This window comes from Maniola jurtina, chromosome 10 (genome assembly GCF_905333055.1).
Source record: "Maniola jurtina chromosome 10, ilManJurt1.1, whole genome shotgun sequence".
Lineage (NCBI taxonomy): Eukaryota > Metazoa > Arthropoda > Insecta > Lepidoptera > Nymphalidae > Maniola > Maniola jurtina.
In genome coordinates this window covers 12,263,096-12,286,479 of record NC_060038.1, presented here as the reverse complement: position 1 = coordinate 12,286,479, position 23,384 = coordinate 12,263,096, and the positions used below count along the sequence as shown (strand labels likewise).

Below are 23,384 nucleotides of genomic sequence, written 5' to 3'. Positions count from 1 at the left end.
CAGTCCCTGAAAAGACCGAGAATCGTGATTTTGGGGTACTCCTTGTGTTGTATAAGGATGCTTTACGCCAAAGCAACAACATGCGACAATGTTGCATGCTACAAAATATAGAAACATAGGATTTTGTGACTTAAGCGACATATTCTATGTAGAGGGAATATTACGGTACGTATATGCCACGACAACGTCATAGAACACGGTACAATAGCACTCTTACGTCATAGAAGTCTACTGGCGATTCTAAATATTGTACCGTGCAGCCCGTTGTTTGCTACAATGTCGCACTATGGTGCTCTGGCGTAAATGATACTTTAGATACATCTTATCGGTTGTAATAAGTGCATGCTCCATATTCCTTATGAGTATTAAAATAATATGCGCTAACCGCATTCTGAGACATCAAACACGACTATTCATGAAAAGACAGTTAACTTTGCATCGTAACCACAGTTTCTCATTTGGATGTTGAGATTTACGAGTAAGTCAAAAATGGACCCTAGTTAGTAGTTACATACCAGAAAATGAGAACGAATAATTTATTAACGATTTTTCAAACTGGATCGCATTCCGAGGGAAAAATAAAAATGTGTTGCAAAAATACAATTTATAATCGAAGTGACACAATACATACAAATATAAGTAAATCCATACAAATCGGTAAATGAAATAAATACAAGGTAGTTGTATAGATAACAAAAACTACTGTCAAATAAACGACGTAAACACCTGTTCATCGATTGATCATTCGATGCACCGTCACCGTATTAAGTCATTAGCAAGATTCGGGCGCATACAGCGGATCGAAAAATCTGCAGAAATAGACGCTGAAGTTACCTTTGCGGCTGATGCCATTTGTAGTTGTCGAACTGAAAAATCTTCTCTTGTGCCTATTTCTTTCTATTAATTTTTTTGACGTGACAACGTCTTATAATTCGATAGAGCCGGCTGCACGCACGAAAAAACATGACTCATGCGGCGTTACCTCGCTCTGAGGCGTTCCATGTAAGGCTTGAAGTGCAAGCGAGAGCGCGGAACGAGCGACAAAGAAGCACAATCGGCCTTTGTTGTCACGTTCAACTATCGTCAGTAAACCGACTTTACAGACAACCAATTTTCTTTTCAGTATGTACAGTAAAAATCATCTTTCACAAGTCTTTCACGATATAAATCTCAGTACTTTCGGTAAGTCCCATCGGCTTCCTGATACAAAACGGGCGGGTCGTGATTATGTTTCGGCAAGTAGAACAGCAGGCTCAATCGATCCACCGTGGTCTTCGCTGTCGCCTTACATCCGTTGTGGTAACTCGAGCAGTACCACGACCACCCGGCGATGCTTGGGCGTTGACGGTTGAAGATATAATCACCGATTTTCAAATACTTCTTCTTGCTTATAGTTACCATTTGGCATTCTGCAATAAACACAAAGATGATGTAAAGCAAAAAAAAATTAAAAATTGGCCAAGTGCGTGTCAAAACTCAGAACACGTACAAGGTAGAGCTCATAAAAACTTTGGTAGTCATAAGTAGGTATTTATTCCTTAAACTGACGTTTTTTTTTTTTGGAAAAACTGTCTAAGACATCTCAATGATTTTAATAGACTTATTTAACAAGGTATCACGAATAATACAAAACCGAGAAATTACCTAAATAAAAAAATCGACTCACGCTTTTCATTTTCATAATTAAAATATGCCAGGGTGACCGGCATAGCTCAACAGGTTACCATGCTGAAGTAGCAATGGGCAGAGCATACTTAGTTCAAAAACATTGGGGTCCTTAGGGGCAAGAATAGCAACCTTGCACCGGAAAGGGCAGCGTAGGTCTAGTCCACTATAGGTGCACAGATGATATCAAACGAGTCGCAGGGACCCCATGGAATCACTAGATGTATAGTCTATAGTCGTATTCCTCATTACTGAAGGTCGTGACACCTTTCCATTAATCCTATAATGGTAGTTCTCTTGGGACAATAATGCAATGGGTTCCCAGATCCTTTAGCATACAACTCGACTAAGAAAACGACTTTATGTAATAGACGACATCAAATGTACCGTTGGGAGCTACTGGATTCAGGTGGTGGAGACCCATGTCCAGCAGTGGACGTCTATCGGTTGACAATGATGATGATGATAGTTAAAAGTGTAATCTTTCTTGCCGGGTACTGTGAGTTATAGCAAAATATGCTTGTAATTCCTTGGATATCCAGACTTCTATATATAATGCTTGCTTCCATCAACATTACTGGTTAATCCTCAAATATGAGCCATCAGCAGCTTGCAGCACATTAGGTGGTTCATGTATATGCTGCCCGATAAAGGACTCCAGTTCCGACTGCTCGTTGATATGAATCTTGGTCTTGCAACCCCTGTGGTACATGGTGCAATGCCAGACGCTTCCAACCTTAGCCGTGCGGTGATGCCTGAATGTATACCCGTCTAGTAATACAGCTTTTTTGGTGCCGAGTTTAATTATTTTGAATCCTGAAATGAAATAATAAGGGATGATTTCTTTTATTCTCTCTTTTCTTCTCTTTCTTTGAATCTTGAATCCAAAACCCAGGACAGAAGAGGGGCAATAAAAATAGAGGTACTTACCAAATACAATTTTCCAGATTTTTTATTATACTATCCTTTACTTATCAATTAAATATAATTAGAGACAAGGGTATTAAATTTAGGAGTTCTAAAAAGCAGACAAAAATAAAATTACAATTTTGAATTGAATACAGAAAAAAACTCAATTTCTTACTTGTGCCCTTTCATTTTGAAGCTACGATATTATACTTACGTCACATCATAGCATAACTCTACATTTAATTATATAAACTTTTTTCATATTTATCAAATACTTTACAATACAATCGTAGTTCCAATTTCATTTGAATATTAAGCAACCGAAGTCCATGAAATTTTGCAGACATATTCTAGAAACTAATATCTATGTCTGTGGTTTTCTAGATTTCTGTTAAAGTATTCGGTTTCAAAGTCACGCGGTCTTAAAAAATTTCATACAAATCTTTGAGCCTCTGTAATTTTAAAACTACATATTTTTAGAAAAATCTAAAACACCACAGACACAGATATTAGTTTCTAGAATATGTCTGCAAAATTTCATGGACTTTGGTTGCTTAATATTCAAATGAAATTGGAACTACGATTGTATGAAACGAGTGACGGAGAGAGCCCTGTTAAGGAAAAACCGACTATATCTGAAGTGAAGCCTCAAAACTAGGACACACATTCGTAGAGCGCTGTTTCCTCTACTCTTATGCGTTTTTATCTTCCGTCTTACTCATCACCGTGTACGAATTAAATATATTAAATCAAACTCATTTATTCAAATTCCATGTATTATGAATTACAATGAATTACACACCATATGATATGAACGTAATGTCTACGGTAAGTATAAAAGTATATTTTTTTTAAAGAATATTAACCATTTTTAATCATGACTAACATTCCCCTTTCCCCTCCAACTAAGCGTTAAGCTTGTGCTAGGAGTGATACGACAATAGTGCAACGGGTGGGGTTTGAACCGCCGCGACCTTTCGGATTTCAGTCCGCTCCTGTAACCGTTTATAAGTGTCACTGGTTATATCCTTACATATGCACCACTTGAAGTTTGGTACAGGCGCGGCGGTTCATGATTATGCTCTCCTCTTAAATCCATAAGTTCATCCTTCACATTAGTATGAGCCCAAGTCCTACAAGTATTATGGTACATAGAACAATACCAGACACTTTCAGAATCTCTCCGACGATGCAGATTAAATGTAAATCCGTCTATGTACAAAACTGTTTTGTTTCCGAGTACGATGACTTTGCATTCTGAAAGAAATATTATGAAAAGTTATTTTTTTATTTTTTTATTCACTATAGGCAAGCGCTTGACCACAATCACACCTGATGGAAAGTGATGATGTGGTCTAAGATGGGACGCGTTTACCTAGAAGGTGCCTATTCACTCTTGTTTTAAAGATACCCGGATTGAAATTGGTAGGAAACACAGATCGCGGGAGAGTATTCCAAACCTTAGCCATGCGTATGAGGAATGAAGACGCAAAACGTTTCGTGCGTGTAGATGGAATGTGGACGACATAAGGATGGAAACTCGCCCGACATCTTGCGGTTCGGTGGTAAAATGGTGAAGGGGGGACAAGATCGAAAAGTTCCTGTGCACACTCTCCGAAATATATTTTAAGGAACTTAAAGGTTGGGGTTCAGGGAGAGCAAAGTCAAAACTATGACACACATTCGTAGAGCGCTGTTTCTTCTACTCTCACGCATTTTTGTATTCCGTCTTAGTCATTAAATTATAGATAGATATCAAATCAAACTCATTTACTCAAATGCCATGAATTATGAATTAATAGTTATTTGTTCAACAAGATAGCAAAATTCATTTTGCGAGTGCCTAGTTTGAACCCCGAGCGGGCGAAGGATTCTACAATAGAATCACGAGCGTAGCGAGACAGACAGACAGACACACTTTCACATTTATAATATTAAGTATGGATATGGATTTTAGAATGTTAGTGTAATTGATGAAGCCTAAAAATACGAGCCACTTGACGTTCGGATCAAACTTGGCGGGTTGTGGTTGTGGTTTCCTTTGAATCTCGTCAGTTGGTTGTGTTCATCAGTATGTGCCATTGTCTTGCAACCTCTTGAATACTGCGAACATTTCCAGGCTCTCCCAAGACGTTTCTTGAAGCCATAAAAGTTGAAAGTATACCCATCTATGTATAAAACTTCTTTGTTTTCTAGATTGATTATTTTACATTCTGAAAATAATAATATGATATATTATATCTATACTAATTTAAAAAGAGGTGCTTTAAGTGCTAATTCGCACGAGCGTTAAAAAAGCGTCCGTTAAAACCCGGCGTTGCGCTGAAAATACAAAGTGCGCGATAAAAAAGCGTTGTCGTGTGAACAGATACTTGGAAAGGCATTTGTTCTATTTGAAACGCTTTTTTCGCTCTCGTGCGAATGAGGCCTAAATATGTAAGTTTGTTTGTACGAAGTAATCTCTAGATCTACTGAACTGATTTTGAAAATTATTTCACCAGTAGAAAGCTATTCCTGGGTGACGTAGAATATATTATGTCATTTTTTCAAAAAAATACAGACCCACAAAAATTTTAATAAGTTACCCGTGCAAAGCCGGTACGGGTCGCTAGTCGTTAATTACGCATGTGCGTAGTACTTGCTTGGTTGCTGGCTTTTCCTGCATGTTTAGCAGTGGGAGGGCGGGCGGTGCATATCGCATGCTGCATGTTGCACCATACTTTGTCTGGTTTAGCGGATTATAGCAAATTAAGCCTAAATATTATGGACTAGCCGATGCCCGCGACTTCGCCCGCGTGGATTTAGGTTTTTCGAAATCCCGTGGGAACTCTTTGATTTTCCGGGATATAAAGTAGCCTATGTTCTAATCCAGGATATAATCTATCTCCATTCCAAATTTCAGCCAAATCCGTCTAGTAGTTTTTGCGTGAAGGAGTAACAAACACACACACACACACACACACACACACACACACACACACACACACACACACACACACACACACACACATACAAACTTTCGCTATATAATATTAGTGTGATTTCCGCAAAGTAACGCCTGTTTCTACACAACTAAACTGTTTGTACCCTTATGTATGCACGGACAGACTCGGCAGTTACCCCCTTGTTACCAGCGTGGCCCATGAGGTAATTAAAAAGTACACATTCCGTATATAAAGTAAATAGATTTATTTCATTCTAACTATAACGCTTATAATATATAAGTGGTTTACTTATACTAAGAGACGATTTTTGACTCTCCGAAATAGTTCAATTCAAATGTAATAAAGTATTAGGGAAGACATTTTGGCAGTTTTTATTTAAAAATCTTTCAAAGTGTCAAATTCATCAAAGTAAATATTTTTAACCCCCGACCCAAGAAGAGGGGTGTTATAAGTTTGACGTGTGTATCTGTGTGTCTGTGTATCTGTGTATCTGTCTGTGGCATCGTAGCGCCTAAACAAATGAACCGATTTTAATTTAGTTTTTTTTTGTTTGAAAGGTGGCTTAATCGAGAGTGTTCTTAGCTATAATCCAAAAAAATTGGTTCAGCCGTTTAAGAGTTATCAGCTCTTTTCTAGTTTTCTTGTAGAAAAGAAGGTTAGATAACCGTTAAGTTCATAATATGATGTCAATTGACAAATGTCAAGCTGTCAAGATGGACGTTGCCTAGATATACATAATTATTTATTTGAAAATGATGTTTTGGAAAACTCAGATACTTTAGATAGTAGGCGCGGAATAGTCCAAGAAAATCAGTTCAGCCGTTTGAAAGTTATCAGGTCTTTTCTAGTTACTGTAAGCTTCACTCGTCGGGGGTGTTATAAATTTTTAATTTACACTTGTTAAAAAAATCTATTAAAGTTATCAAATTCATCAAAATAAATATTTTTGCAATTAAATAAAAAACAGACCTTTAATCGAATCATCATCCTCATAACAATCCATCGGCGGCTCACAGGTCATCGGTGGTCATAGGTCATCGGTGCTCATAGGTCTCCACACAGTATGAGGGGATTGACCATAGTCTACCACGCTGGAAAAGTGCGGATTCGAAGACTTCACGCACCTTTGAGAACATTTTGAAGAACTCTCAGGGATTTAAGTTCCCTCACGATGTTTTTCTTCACCGTTAATAACTCAAAATTTGAAAAACCTCCGACACGAAAACCTCTATAACAAAACTAGAAAAGAGCCGATAACTTTCAAACGGCTGGACCTATTTTCTTCGATTGTAGCTAAGAACACTCTCGATCGAGCTACCTTTCAAACAAAAAAAAAACTAAATTAAAATCGGTTCATTCGTTTAGGAGCTACGATGTCACAGATACAAAGATACACACGTCAAACTTATAACACCCCTCTTTTTGGGTCGGGGGTTAAAACGCACTTAATTCCGAAAATTTAGAGGTGAATGCCCATAATCGAACCCCGGAACCCCCGACTGGAAGACCTACAGCTTAGCCATGAAGCCATCACCGCTTTGCGACTGCTCAATGGAATAAAAATATCAAATCTTAAGGTATGTGCCGCTTGAGGATTGGATCAAATTTGGCGGACTGTGGTTATGTTTTCCATTGAAAACCATCAAATCGTCATTTTCATCGGTATGGGCCATTGTTCTGCAGCCTTTAAAGTATTGCGAGCACTTCCAGACTCTTCCATCAAACTTCTGGCGGTGCAAGTTGAATGTATACCCGTCTATATATAAAACTTTTTTGACTCCGAGATTGATCACTTTACATTCTGAAAGAAATAATAATATATTGACACAAGTGTAAATTAAAAATTTATAACACCCCCGACGATCCAAAGTATCTGAGTTTTCCAAAACATCATTTTCAAATAAATAATTATGTATTTAGGCAACGTCCATCTTGACAGCTTGACATTTGTCAATTGACATAATATTATGAACCTAACGGTTATCTAACCTTCTTTTCTACAAGAAAACTAGAAAAGAGCTGATAACTCTTAAACGGCTGAACCAATTTTTTTAGATTATAGCTAAGAACACTCTCGATCAAGCCACCTTTCAAACAAAAAAAACTAAATTAAAATCGGTTCATTCGTTGAGGCGCTACGATGCCACAGACAGATACACAGATACACACGTCAAACTTATAACACCCCTCTTTTTGGGTCGGGGGTTAATAACTAACAATTACTAACAGTAACTCTACATAAATCAGAAATGAAGAGATCTGTAGGAGAACCAGAGTAAACGACTCAGCTCAGCGGGTGGTGAAACTGAAGTAGCAATGTGCAGGGCACAGTTCGAAAAATCGATACCTAGACGTTGAGGTCCCAAAGTACTGGAAATGCGACTTTGCCCTATAACACACGGTCCTTGCCGCGACGGGTCTGCGGCTGACTGCATCCAGCTTGGATCGGTTCGAGCTATTGTAGCTTGACAGTATGCCAAGTTCCAAAGCTGGATCGGAGGAGTACGATCCACGTTCCATGTTTCACGATCTTGTATCGTAGATCGCGGATCGGCGATCCAAAATGGATCGTCCGGTGTAGACCCAGCTAATGAGTTTCCTTCTAGCTCGTTTCAGTAAAATCTGCTTTTCGAACCGGTGATAAAGTCTGGTAAAACATAACGCGTTGCGGCGGCGGTGTTGCAATGGCCGCTCTTGATTCGACAAAGCATCGCTCGTCTATAAGTACACTAATGCACACGTATCGTGATGTCCGAAAGTTAATTTACTAAATTAATGTTCGAAAGTATTAAAAAAGACACACATAAAATATTATTTTATTTATTAACTTAAATAACAAGAATACTTTAAATAACCCATGATTTAGAAAACTTAACATAATTTCTTCGAAAAAAAAAAAACAGTACTTTTCTTAGTTCGACCGCACACGGTTTGTGTGTGTCGATAAAGTAGGGCTAAGGTCGACCGAAAAGCCAACCGAGCGGGACAAGTACAACGCCACGTATAGTGTTATCCTTGTCCCGTTTTGACCTTAGCCCTACTGTTATCACACACACACACAGAAATCGTGTGTGGTTGGGTCGGTGTTCCGGTAGTAGTATCAAGTAATTAAATCACATCGCTTGTATGCAGTGTGGCTCTACTGTCTTGAATTTGTGTGCAAAGGTATTTAAGAATCAGTTCAATAGAATTAATGGAATAATCCCTGCCAAGATTTATATTAAAGTAAAGCTAAATAAAACTGTAAAAAATGCCCTATGTATTCCCTATGTAATTTACAAATCAAAACTCTTAATAAAATACCTATGTAATAAGACACTAATGATACCTATCTTCTAATAAAATGATTCGTATTTACAAATCGTTCTTAATTTAATTAAGTATTAGTATTTTTTTAATTTTAATAATCACTAGCTGACCGTTAGATATTACAGTACCCAAGTTTAAGCGTAAACACATGTGCATTTTCTATACCCTGACTCTTATGGTTCGATGAGACGGCAATCCAACACGACTGGAGCTATATAAATAACTAGATGATGCCCGCGACTTCGTCCGCGTCAATTTAGGTTTATCAAAAATCCCGTGGGAACTCTTTGATTTTCCAGGATAAAGTAGCCTACGTCCGTCCCCGGGATGTAATCCAACTCTGTATTTTTCATCAAAATCAGTTAAACTGTTGGGCCGTGAAAACCTAGCAGATAGACAGGCAGACAGACACACTTTCGCATTTATAATATTAGTATGGATTATTTAAGCCTTAAGTATGAACCATCTGAAGTCTGGTACAGGTTCGGTGGTTTATGGTTGTGTTTCCCTTTAACAAACTCCAGTTCGAATTTCTCTCCAGTGTGCGCCACAGCCTTACAGCCTCTCGTCGCACAATGCCAGACGCTTCCGAAATCCAATTCTTTATTCTTATACAGATTGAATGTATACCCGTCAATGTATAAAACTGTTTTCTTTCCAAGATTGATCATTTTAAAATCTGAAACAATTAATTCATTTAATTATTTTAAGTATTTACTGTACACAAAAGAAAAAACAGACTAGGAATAATGTGAAAGGGTTGGAAGTTAGGACATCATATCAGTACCTACTAAAAATTGGACTCTTTTGACTTTGTTTTTATGAAACAATTAAAACACCATATTGTATAACGTTATATTTATTAATTGGCTCGTATAAAAATTGGTCCATCAATAAAATTTTACTTTAATTTTTAAAACTTATTAATTAGTAAACTACCTAAATAAAAAATATTTTAGACCTCAAAAAGTTTTGCTCTTAACAAAAATTTTAAGAATCCATTAGTAGTAGTATCTAGTAGGAATCATTCTTCTTCAATTCTTCAATCGCCAGAGCGAAGATGTATTTTTTTTTACATGTGATAATGTTTTCGCGTCATTGAACATAAGACTACCATTCTAGCACTTGGGACCCTAAGGTTCCTTCTTTTACAGTTAGAAGAATCTTTCTTTTCTCAATGCTTTGTAATACTAATTAATTTTTTAGACGGGCGACCATCTCCACGGGCGAGGGTATCGCAACGAGTCCAACTCTGCTATCGCCAGCGATAATATCGCCCTATGGAGATTGGCCTATAAGAGTTGTATCGAATTTGATAGCACGGCGAGACAATCGCCGCGATTCTCTCATCCGTGGAGATGGCGCCTAAGGTAGGCTTCATTGACGTCTTACATATGAACCGCAAGAAGTTAGCTGCAGCACTGGCTTATCGTGATTGTGTTTTCTTTTCAAAGCCAACAGTCCGTTTTCCTTATCAAGATGAGCCACAGTCCTACAGCCTCTATGGTACATTGAGCAGTACCAGATACTGCCAAAGCTGGCTTTGCGCTGTAACCGGAATGTAAACCCGTCAATATATAAAGCCTCCTTCTGTCCCAGTAAAATCATTTTGCTATCTGTAAACCAAAATATTTGACGTTAAATGTATTAAAAAATCGGTGATAGCCTAATGGGAAAGACACCAGCCTTTTTTTTTTTTTGTTGACGCTGGTGAATGCATTTACGCATCCCCCCCGGAAGCTAGCCAGCCAGCCGTGAGGCAGCCAGCAAGCTGAGGGAGGGTATGTGGGACTCGCCGGCCGAGAGGCGACCGGAATACCCACTCCGACATCAGCCTCCTATTTGGGGGTCGGAGGTCCGATCACGCTCCTCTATCTTTTCAGAATTAAGTACGTGCATTTTTATCAATAAACATAATTTGCTTCAACAATGAAGGAAAACACTGTGAGGAAACCTGCAGGACTGAGAGTTCTAAGGTACGAGTCGAGTATGTCCAAGTGTACGAATCTGCATATGGCCCGCCTTTTGAACTATGACCAACTTCTTTGCATTCTGAAAGAAAACCCCTGCTCAGTAAGTACATCGGTGATGGATTGATGATAGTGTACAGATAACATGGGTCCAAAGGAAACAACTTCAGCCATCTTGAATTTAAAAACGGACGTCACTGTCGTATTTTAACAAACCCTAAGAAACTTCGAAAACGATATATATACCAAATTTTTCTAACTTCGGGCTTCTTGATCTGAAAATTGACGTCTTTCCCGATTATTATATAAACAATAAATATTGTATTAATTTAAGTATAAGTACGGGAATACTGCCTTTGATGCTACGAGGCTTTGAGCTTTCGATGCTACGAAGTTTAGGTCACTGTATGGGTTTTCTTATACTGTGCTTTGCTGAATTCTAGTATGTGTGGAACTACCGTTGGCGCTGTTCCCACTAGATTTCAACATGGAGTTATCCAAGGGTCGGATCTAAAAATTTCTGGAAGGCCAGCAACACATTGGTGGTTCCTCTGGTGCAATAAATATTTCATGGGCGGCGGTAATCACTTAACAGGGCTCACTCCGTCACTTGCTCCATACAATCGTAGTTCCAATCTCATTTGAATATGAAGCAACCAAAATCCATGAAATTTTGTAGACATATTCTAGAAACATATCTGTCTCTGTGGTGTTTTAGATTTTTCTAAAAATATGTAGTTTTAAAATTACAGGGGCTCAAAGATATTTTGTATGTAAATTTTTAAGACCGCGTAACTTTGAAACCGAATATTTTAACAGAAATCTGGAAAACCACAGACATAGATATTAGTTTCTAGAATATGTCTGCAAAATTTCATGGACTTTGGTTGCTTAGTATTCAAATGAAATTGGAACTACGTTTGTATGAAGCGAGTGATGGAGAGACCCCTCTTAACAACCCGTCTGCTCGTTGCCTCGCTATTTTTTTTTAATATTTGGGTTACTTTGGTTTTGAATTAAAAAAAAACAAAGATAATGACGTTAAACAAAATTTTAATAAAACAACGCATATATCGATATCATTAAACACTTGTTTTATAAATAGTATTAGTATACTAATAATAATAATAATGGATAATATACTTAACAAAATCAAAATTAATAGAATAACGTACCTCCCTCCACATTTCATTACAAACATCAAAACAAAATAATACTTCATCGAACTTTTTTTTAGATTCAATAAAAAATATCTACCTATTATTACTTAACTATTTTAAGTTACGAACATGTCTGCAATTTTTGGTCGTATTTTTTCCGAAAACCTTAACACCAATCCGAACATGATTAAAAAGCTCCTTTGGTAACATTATTAAAATATGTTAATTATTATTATTATTAATTATTAATTTTATTATCATACCTAATGAATATATTATAAAAATATCAACATAACTTACTCTGTGATTGGAATGTTCTCAAGGAAAGGTGGAGGCACACTTTTAACACGTGTTTCAAAAATGCGTCGCGGCAGGTTAATATTCATTTGGTCGTAAATAAAATTAGAATTCATTATATTAAGGTTTGTATTTGCTTTCCATTACAGTTTAATTTACGCTTTTTTTTATTCCAACAGATTTTCCAATTCTATCATTTTATTTAGAACACTCAACACTCAACGCAAGTCATAATAATTAGGTTGCACGTTGTAAATGTGTTTCCACCTTTATTCGACTATAATCTACGTTAAATTTTATAAAAATATATTAGTTTCATACATTCTAACTTACGGCTTAGTTCACTGCTTAAAAGTTCTCACCCACTAGTTTGAACATGTAAATTCAATAGTTTAAGATTGGTTCATTATTTATGCATTTTATCCAATATTATTAGATTACAATTAGAGCCTCAATAGCTCAACCGGTAAAGGAGTGGACTGAAAACCGAAAGGTCGACGGTTCAAACCCCGCCCGTTACACTATTGTCGTACCTACTCCTAGCACAAGCCTGATGCTTAGTTGGAGAGGAAAGGGGAATATTAGTCATTTAACATGGCTAATATTCTTTAAAAAAAAATATAGTAAAAGCTATCAGGGGTGATTGCGAGCATTAAACTGTAGCTGATATGCGGGTGGCTTTTAGAATAACTCTACGATAAAGAGTTTGTAACTTGTAATACCCATTTATAGATGACTTTTTCAGTTTTCCAACACAATCTTATGTTTTTTGGTTTTAAATTTTTTTAGGGGCTTAGTCATTACCATCTTACGTACAATAGTAGGCGAAGAACTTTAGCCGTGAATATTACAAAAGATTTTACATAATGTTATTATTATTTAATCAAATTGCTTACTTATATTACAAAATTATTTTATCTAGGTACGATGAGTTTGCATGAAACTCTTCTTTCATACATAATAATAATATGCTAAATTTCTTTTAATATTCTAAAATACTTAAAATTTAACATCAACATGGTCCTAATTAACTTAATGTAATAGAATTTTTGAATTTTTAATGTAAGGCACAAATGCCACATCCCTAGCTCAAGATCCCCTATTTCTCAAAACAGTGCCTAATATTTTTTTAAACTATATACCTACTTAGTTTTTTCTAATCAACGAAATGCCATAGGTTACCATGTGTAACTGAAGTACCATCAAGGCCATACCATACCATGAAGGGTATGGGAACTTAGTGCGTTTAAAAGTCGATCTCATTGTTGTTTTTTTTTCAGGTATGATAATCATCAACATGGTTCGAAAAGCCGATAGGCGTAGCCGAAGAATAACAATCATCAATAATACATATAAAAAACTATTGAGACTGACCAATAGAAAACATTCAGTCAGTAGATTTAAAAACGTGAAATGTTGCATACCTTATACTTATAGGTTCTCTGACTCGCACTGAGAAAGTAAAAACGAGAAAGTAAAAGAAGTAAGAAAGTGATAAATTTCAACAAGATCCACGTTGGCATAATCGTTGAAATTTTTAAATAAGATAGGGAAAATATTTGAGATTCCGAAAATAAAGTAGGCAGTGATAAAATGATACTGAAATCTCATATCTTATCATATAGTACAAAAAGAAGGAGCCAAGGCTTAAAAATGATTAAAAATGACCGTGAAATATGATGAAATACTTATAAAAGACAAGTGAATTTAGGTTTTAAAAATTCCATTAGAACTCTTCAATTTTCTGAGTTCAAAAGTAGCTTCTGTTCGCTTCCAGGACGAAATCTAACTCTGTGCCAAATTTTGACAAAATTGATTTAACGGTTGGACCTCTCAAAATCCCGTAGGAAAGCTTTGATTTTTCAGGATAAAAGTACACCTTGTCCGTTCCCGAAATATAAGTTAGTTCTATACCAAATTTCGTCAAAATCGGTTAAACAGATGGACCATGAAAAGCCAGCAGAGAGACAGACACAATATCGCATTTATACTATTATGTATTATGAATGAATTAAAAATTAAAAGATTTGGGCGCTTGGTCAGTGTGGAAATGAAATCAATTAATAACGAACAGTATGCTTATAAAAGTATTACCTAAAACAGAATTTAATTACTAAGCATGAGAGTGAAGACCCGTCGTCGACACCACAACTCCGTCTATGGTTACTGCAGATGCTTTGCACTTAAGCTTATGTTTCTTAGCGCAGGTCCATCTAATTCTGTTCCCAATAAGAGATCGAGAGTGTCGGAAGAACTTGTGACCTCCAATGTAAATATTGGTTGATTCTCTGCAAAGGCGAGCTCTTAAGATAGCCTGTACCAGTTCTGAAAAGAGGAAAAACGATATAGTTCTGGTTGAAGTAGAAAAAGATAACTAAGAAGCACTAAACTAAGCTAAACTTAAAATAGTGTTAAATGATCTTGATACATTATGACTAATTCTATTTTATACACAGTCTTTACACTTAATTTAAATAACAGTTCTAAATGTATTGCTATCTCTTTGATCATTCTTCCTCCGAAAAAGGATAGCACTAGATTAAGTGAGATTAAGTACAAAATAACTCGTAGCTACAATATTCTAAATAATCGTAGCATACCATCTAAACGTAATATAATCGATTTTACTAAACAAAACTGTTTAGATTAAACCTATTATACCCATATAATGCTAACCAACTCTGTGAATATTGTAACTAGCGAAGTATACGAGAGTAAATACCTTCTCGACTGACTTAGTTAATATCTCATGTTCCTGAAAAAGACTTAAATACCTAGACATTCAAAATTGCAAACCAGAGCTAGCCAAAGTAAGTTAAATAAAAGAAGGTAATGAATTTTCAGAAAAAATAAACAGATTAAATAATGATACTATATTTACATTTATAAAAAGAATAACAAAATGTCCAAATGCCGTCAAATGGTACTATGGAGGTTCATGATTAGAATAGAATAGAATAGAATAGATTTTTATTCAAGTAGACTTTTACAAGTACTTTTGAATCGTCAAAATAATTTACCACTGGTTCGCCATTCCTATCGCCATCGGTCCAAGCCTTGGCTGGGCATATCCTACTCTTCTTTCTAGTACAGTTACGAGCTTTAGACCTTAACAAAACGTCCAGACGCCGTCAAATGGTACTGTGGAGGTTCATGATTGTGGTTTTCTTCTAAGAACCTCAGATTCCCATCGCCATCAGTCCGAGCCTTGGCTGGGCAGTTCCTACTTTTCTTTCTGGTGCAGTACCAGAACATAGGCTTGTATTGAGAGAAAGTGAATCCATTGATCATGAGCATACCTCTTTGCGTACGGCTCGGTATACGGTAAACTTAAAGAAAATGTTGTAATTAGCGCAACAAAACTGATTCGGAATATAAAAAGACTTCATAGTTCTTTTTTTTTTAATTTATAGACTAACGCTTGGCTGCAATCAGACCTGCTGGCAAGTGATGATGTAGCCTAAGACGGAGCGCGCTTGCCTAGAAGATGCTTATTTACTCTTGACTTGAAGGTACCCATATTAAATCCAAACATAATATTAGTTCATCCAAAATCTGCTTGTCTTCATAAACACGATGAATTAGGAATGAAGAAAATATTAGTCTTTAATACGAAGTAAATTATATAAAATACATGATTTTAATCATTTAGGATATTGGTAATATCACAAAAATCTATATTTATAAAACAGGTAAAGGATCAATTAGGTTATTAAGATTATTGTAAATTGAAACCTAAATAAACATTAACGTATATTCTTGATACTGAAACATACTCAAAAAATCCATCAAGTGTGTCTGCCTGTCTGTCTGTCCATCTGTCTGTCTGTCTGCTAGATTTTCACGGTCCAACCGTTTAACCGATTTCGATGAAATTCAGTACAGACATACCTTGCATCCCGAGAAAAGACATAGCCTATTTTTAATCCCGGAAAATTAAAGAGGGAAAGATTCCCACGGGATTAAAAAACCTCTAAGCCCACGAAGTCGCGGGCATCATATAATTTTTTAATTTATTTTATTTGGTTTAGAACCGCCTACAGAATTATATATTATATAAATTATAAAAGTTATTCCTTAAATTTCACAGCTCTCGTGTAACTCAATTTACGGGCAGTCACAGCGTGCATCGATAACAATAGTCGTAAAGTAAGATACAATTAACCTAAAGAATATAAAAAATATCTAAGCTTATAAATTCAAAGTAATTACAATGAAATGAATACCTACTAAGTTAAATTTTCTAAAATAAAATTAATATATTATTTACAACCAGGGCCTAACACTATCATCACTATCATACTGAGGAATCAAGTAATAAGTGGTAATAATAACTAAATAACATTAATAAAAACCTATTATTTAAAACTCTGAGTCCTTAGATGCAGAATTTTACTGGAACAGTTTATTGCAATTTCATATTAAAAAACAGTTTTTTTTTAGGGTACCCTTAAATGTGTTCAGCATTTGGGCATTAGTTCACCTTAACATAACGCCCAGATTCTGTCATATGATACTGTGGTGGTTCATGATTATGGTTTTCTTCTAAGAACCTCAGGTTCCCATGGCCATCGGTGCGAGCCTTGGCTGGGCAGTGCTTGCTCTTCTTCCTTGTGCAGTACCAGAACACCGGACTGTATTCAGAGAAAGTAAACCCGTTGATCATAAGCATACCCTTGTGCGAGCGGCTTGGTATACGGCGAACTGAAAATATGCTGTATTTAATATAACATAACTCAAAATTTAAAAAACCCCCAACACAATAACCTCTATAAGAAAACTAGAAAAGGGCTGATAACTTTCAAACGGCTGAACCGATTTTCTTCTATTATAGCTAAGAACACTCTCGATCAAGCACCTTTCAAACGAAGAACTAAATTAAAATCGGTTCATTCGTTTAGGAGCCACGATGCCACAGACAGACACACAGATATACACGCCAAACTTATAACACTCCTCTCTTTGGGTCGGGGGTTGAAAATTGATTCCTTTAATATTATAGAATAAGCTCAACGGTTTAGGAGGTGAACATTACTGAACAGAAATCTAATAGGTCGTTGTTCTGAATTCTACCGATCCTTCCTAATCCTAGTAAAAGCATTTCGCTTTGTTACAGGGAAAAGATAATAATGCCAAAGACAAACATATTCAATATTTGTTTTAAAAAAATCTCTCCACTGACCAGTTTGAATCAAAACTGTAACTTGATTAAATAATTGATTTGTTTAGAGTTAGTCCCATTTATGTCATTCTATACCTATTAGTAGCTACAAGTGTAAATTAAAAATTTATAACACCCCCGGCAAGTGAAGGTTACAGTAACTAAAAAAAAGCTGATAACTTTCAAACGGCTGAACCGATTTTCTTGGATGATAGCTAAGAACACTCTCGATCAAGTCACCTTTCAAACAAAAAAACTAAATTAAAATCGGTTCGTTCGTTTAGGCGCTACGATGCCACAGACAGATACACAGATACACAGATACACACGTCAAACTTATAACACCCCTCTTTTTGGGTCGGAGGTTAAAAATAAACCTCACCTTTGTTTTCTGGTTTTCATCATGATGATTGTTGTAAATTCCCTTACAATTTTACTCTTGACTGAGATCATATTGCGTCAAGTAGTGCTTACAATCAACAATCAGATAATAATGAATCAAAAGTATTGTACATTAATTTAAACAATATAATCATAAAACATTCTATTATACAAAAGAGACCGCCCTCATGCCGGCGATGGGTCAATATCTTGAACAACTATCGTCATATTTCAACAAATTAACACAGAGCTATACTATACTATACTATACGTACAAATCTTCCTCTTGAAACACTATATCTATTGATGAAACTTACACTAAAATCGGTTGCATACTTTAAAAGACCTAAGCGTACACAGGGACATACGACGGGAAGCCACTTTGTTTTATACTATTGTAGAGATTAAGGACTTGGTATATGAAATTATAGTATTTACTACATATTTTCAAACAATTAAATATCACTTGCTTTAACGGTCAACGAAAACATCGCGAGGAAACCTGCATGCCTGAGAATTCTCCATGTTCTCAAAGATGTGTGAAGTCTGCTTATCCGCATTGGGTTAGCGTGGCACACTATGGCCTTAACCCTTCTAATAGTGAGAGGCGACCCGTGTTCAGTAGTGGGCCGGTAATAGGTTAATCATGATGATGATGACGACATATTTTCAAGCCTTGCTAATTTAGTAAAAATTGATTTGGAGATGTGTAGGTACAACCAAATTACCACCAGTGTCTAAAAGAAAAATAGCTTAGTTAATCTTAACATAGCGCCCAGAAGCAGTCAAATGGTATTGTGGAGGCTCATGAGTGTGGTTTTCTTGTAAGAACCTAAGATTCCCCACAGCATCAGTCCGCGCTTTGGCTTGGCAGTTCCTACTCTTCTTTCTCGTGCAGTACCAGAACATAGGAAAGTATTCGGAGAAGGTAAAACCGTTGATCATGAGCAACCCTTTCTTTGAACGGCTTGGAATTCTGCAAACTGAGAAATGCGTAGTCAGTATACTATTTTATTTAAGAAAATTATTTTAGTAAGTTACTTCCACATAACAAATCGATTCCATAAAGTAGATGACAGCCTAGAAATACTGGCTGAGATTTATAGAGCATACTTTGAGTTTGCTCAGACTTTACTTTGAGTTTAATCTAATCTAAACAGATGCATGCCAGACACAGAAGCACCCCTATGGCTGCCTCTTTTGAATTCTAAATCTGAGAAAAGAGAAAGTACGTTCTATAGATCTCAGCCATAAAACTGTATATACTGTATAAAAAAACACAGTTCTGAGCAACCGAATCAAATTCATCCATTTTTTTTTAAATCTTTTACCTATACATGACTGATTAGTCTTACAATCAGCCAACAACCCTTCTAGGTTGTACACAAAATCTGAACTAGATTGAAAAGTTATAGATATTGCAATCTTTTCGGTAGAGAATAAATGTGAAAGTAATAGCATGAGGCCGCGATTACACCTGTAAGTTTTACGTACGTAAGTAGCTTACGTAACTGATTGGCAACATGTACTTATAAGAGCGTTTACACTAGTAAAGTCGTAAGTTAATCATGTAAGCTATTTACGTGAGTAAAACTTACAGGTGTATCTGCGGTCTTACTCAGATCAGATAAACAAAAACAATACTATTATTCAGAGGTTCTTATATTTTTAATTGATTCTCACAAATCTTTTTACTATACATTACATAATGTACAACTACGATCACACCTAATAGTAAGGGATGATGCAACCTAAGGTCAAGAGCGCGTTTGCCTCGAAGATGCCTATTCACTCTTTTTTTGAAGATACCAATATTAGCGGTGGCGTGGAAAACAAGCCGGAAGAGAATTATTCCATGTTCTAGAAACCCGAAAGCAAATCGCTTCAAATTTTTATCTTAATCCATCTTAATATACATTCCTGAGGAGGTAATATGGTACCTCGGCGGGTCGTGAGTATGGTTCTCATCTAAGAACCGCAGTTTCCCTTCAGCATCAGTCCGAGCCCTAGCTTTACAGCTCCTACTCTTGGTCTTGCTACAGTACCAGAGTCTCGGACTGTATTCGGAGTACGTGAATCCGTTTATCATAAGCAACCCCTTCTTGGAACGGCTTGGTATTTTAAAAACTGAAAAATAAATAGTTTTAAACTGAGTGATTAATATATAATTATAGATCAGATCAAATCCTATTTTGCATATAAACCTCTACATAACATAAAACCAAATTTCCGAAATAAAATGATTTTTTTAAATTCAGATACAAGTTAGCTCTTGATTGCAATCTCAACTGGTGGTAAGTGATGATGCAGTCTAAGACGGAAGCGAGCTAACCTAGAAAAGGTATGGCAGTTTTCTTTAAACCCATACCCCTTTGATTTCGTCCGTCATCGTACGGGAATGCTGAATCGCTTGGCAGTACGGCTTCGCCAGTAGGGCAGTAACTAGCCACGGCCGAAGCCTCCCACGAGACCAGACCAGTAGTAATTACAAAATTCCAACCCTCTGCCGGGAATCGAACCCAGGACCTGCCACTAATAAGACCACAGCGCTTACCATTGCACCAAGGAGGCTGTCAAGTGAGGCAGGGAGGGAAGGAGTGAGATGTATCAGGGGTTTATTTCATGTAGGACGGCTTGTGGGGTGAAATTTCACCCCAGCGAAGCCGAGAAAGCACAGCTAGTAATATATAGCATAGGAAATAGAATATATACCTAAATAAGGAAGAAGCTCATAGAAGCAAAGAAGAATTTTATGAATTTTTTGTGGAATTTTTACCAAGTAGTACTTACAAAACTTTTAGTCTTGATTAACTTAAGTCAGAGTTTAATTAAAATAAAAACAGGTGAAAAATAAGTAAAAAAACAACATCAAAATAAAAAAAAAGATAGTGGTCATATTCCTTTAATTGTTGTATAGAAGCATGCGTTATTTTGCGTAAGTCTGGTTTAGCGGATTATAGCAAAACTAGCCGATGCCCGCGACTTCGCCCGCGTGGATTTAGGTTTTTCGAAATCCCGTGGGAACTCTTTGATTTTCCGGGATAAAAAGTAGCCTATGTGCTCATCCAGGATACTATCTATCTCCATTCCAAATTTCAGCCAAATCCGTCTGGTAGTTTTTACGTGACGGAGTAACAAACATACACACACACATACAAACTTTCGCCTTTATAATATTAGTGTGATTAAGCTTTTGGTTTCTTGTTTTTCAATTGTAACGATTTCTTTTTCGTGCTCGCTTTAGCAGCCCTTAATTTATGGTTATGTTCGGCGATAGTTTTAACAATTTCGTTATCAACGGTCCATATCTTGCTTTTGCAGCCCATATTCCGTTTTGTACACCTCCAACAAATCCCTTTCTCAGTGTAGTATTGCTTGTTATACCGATGGCCTTTGTAAATCAAGACTCGACCGCCACCATAAAATGGCTTTGTAAATTGGCAGCTCTTGTCTGACGCTACGAATAAGAGGAATAAATTGAGTCAGGTTAGGGAATAAAATGAGTTTTTTAAGAAGTTCTATCCGAGCACAGCAGGGGGGCATACGTATAGAAATAGAATGGTTTTTGTTTAATTTTTACTTTAGAAGTATAAGTGAATATCCTTCCAACAAGTATGCGAATTCAGTAAGTAGCCAACCAAATTAACAGATCTTAAAGTAGTCATCTAAAAGATGCCTTTCACATATTTCACGAAAAGAATATATTTTTAAACTAGCTGATGCCCGCAGCTTCGCCCGCGTGGATTGGTCAGATCCCCTGCAGCATCAGGATTGAGGAGTTGGACTCCAAATTTTTTATGAAACAATGTCGCAAAGTTCCTCTATCGATTAAAAAAGAAATGACGCAAATCGGTTCAGAAATCACGGAGATTTCGGTGTACATAGGTAGAAAAACACAACACCCTTTTTAAAAGTCGGTTAAAAAAGTAACCTATTTTACGCCCTGGTCAATCCTCTACTTGCCTGTGAAAGTCCCGTCAAAATCGGTTCAGCTGTTCCAAAGATTAGCCTTTTCAAACAGACAGACAGACAGACAGACAGACAGACAGACAGACAGACAGACAGACAGACAGACAAAAATTTTAAAAACGTGTGATTCAGTTATGGTATCGTTCAAATAACCATATGAGCTTAATATGAGGTAGTTATTTCGAAATTACAGACAGACACTCCAATTTTATTTATTAGTATAGATAAAAAGTACAAGAGACTTGAAATAAATAAACATTGTAGTTGTAAGTCAAACAAATAAATTAAAGCGAAAAACGTTTATTTAAATAAAATAAAAGTATATTTCATTACAAGTGTGGAAAGGCTGTCATTGCAAAGAGTTCCGGTTGACATCTTGTATCACAAAATGTAGATTAGGCGTTACGAATGCTTATTTTTCGATACCCTAGTCGCGTTATGTTGATGTTCATTACTAATATAAACAATGTTATCGTCTATCGTCCACACTCTGCTCTTACAGCCAACATTCCTCTTGATACACCTCCAAGAGGTTTTGACCCCACTGACTGACTGCATGTTATATCGTTCACCGTCAACTATCAAAACTCGGCCACCCACTTTCGTCGTTTCGAAGTACGCTGAAAATAAAAGGAAAAATTAAATAGCCATACTTTTTTTATTAGGTTTTTTTAATTTATGCAAAATATTACAATAAAACTTAAAGCCCTATCAAATTACTATATAAATCATGCCCAATGGAATGGTGCCAAGAATACTGGCTGCATTTCCGCGCTGGACAGCCGGGCTGATCCGTTGCGCAAAAAATGAGCCATGCTTGCACATGTGTGACGTAAGCGAACTATGCTTAGCCTGAGATCTCGATTCCAGGCATCTCTAACTTCTCGGATTATGATCGTTTTAAAGTATCACTAAAATGTTCCCAAAGGCGTATGAAGTCTGCCAAGCCGCACTTGGCCTGCCTGGTGAACTATGTTAAACCTTTCTCATTCTGAGAGGAGACCTAGAGGTGATGAATAAAAAAGCAGAATAAGCAAGACATTTCTTATTTACAAAAAAATTACAAATAACATCAAAATATATTACAAAAAACTAACCATGGATCAAAATGGGATCAAAATAAAAAATAAAAAAAACATTTTTAACATCTGCGTAAAATTAGTTCTTGTTTTAAATTAAATAGTAAACTTAATTAATATAATATAGTGCGTAAATTTTATAAGGACAAGATATCTTGTCTTCTCATTTTGCTATTATGATGTAGACAACCACTACAGGGGTTTGAAAGTAGTCCACGCGAACAAAGATGCGGGCATAAGCAAGTTAATTATAATGTTCGTGGTCGTTTATAACATTAATAATGACATCCTCAACGGTCCATATCCTGCTCTTGCATCCAGCGTTCCGTTTCACGCATCGCCAGGACGTCTTCTTTCCCGTAACGTATTGCTTATTGTAACGATGCCCATTGTATACCAGAATACGTCCACCATCTTGACGTTTTGAGGCTTCGAAATATACTGGAAATAAGAAAAAACCCGTACTTAATTCATTTCGTCTAAGAGCTAGAGACCTGTGGCCAAGAATACCATAAATTCAGCCAATCAAACAATTGCGA

At 36.4% G+C, this 23,384-nt stretch overlaps 1 protein-coding gene and 1 long non-coding RNA gene across 8 annotated transcripts in view; both read right to left on the bottom strand.

The window, feature by feature from the left end:
* LOC123868946 (protein tramtrack, beta isoform-like) overlaps positions 1 to 23,384 on the bottom strand; it is a 451,090-nt gene that overhangs the window by 129,336 nt on the left and 298,370 nt on the right. The window lies entirely within an intron of this gene.
* Positions 1,676 to 21,672, bottom strand: LOC123868983. The gene is made up of 3 exons (XR_006796783.1): positions 21,663 to 21,672; positions 14,932 to 14,936; positions 1,676 to 2,011 (listed from the first exon to the last, which is right to left on the bottom strand). It is a non-coding gene; the product is annotated as an uncharacterized LOC123868983 (long non-coding RNA).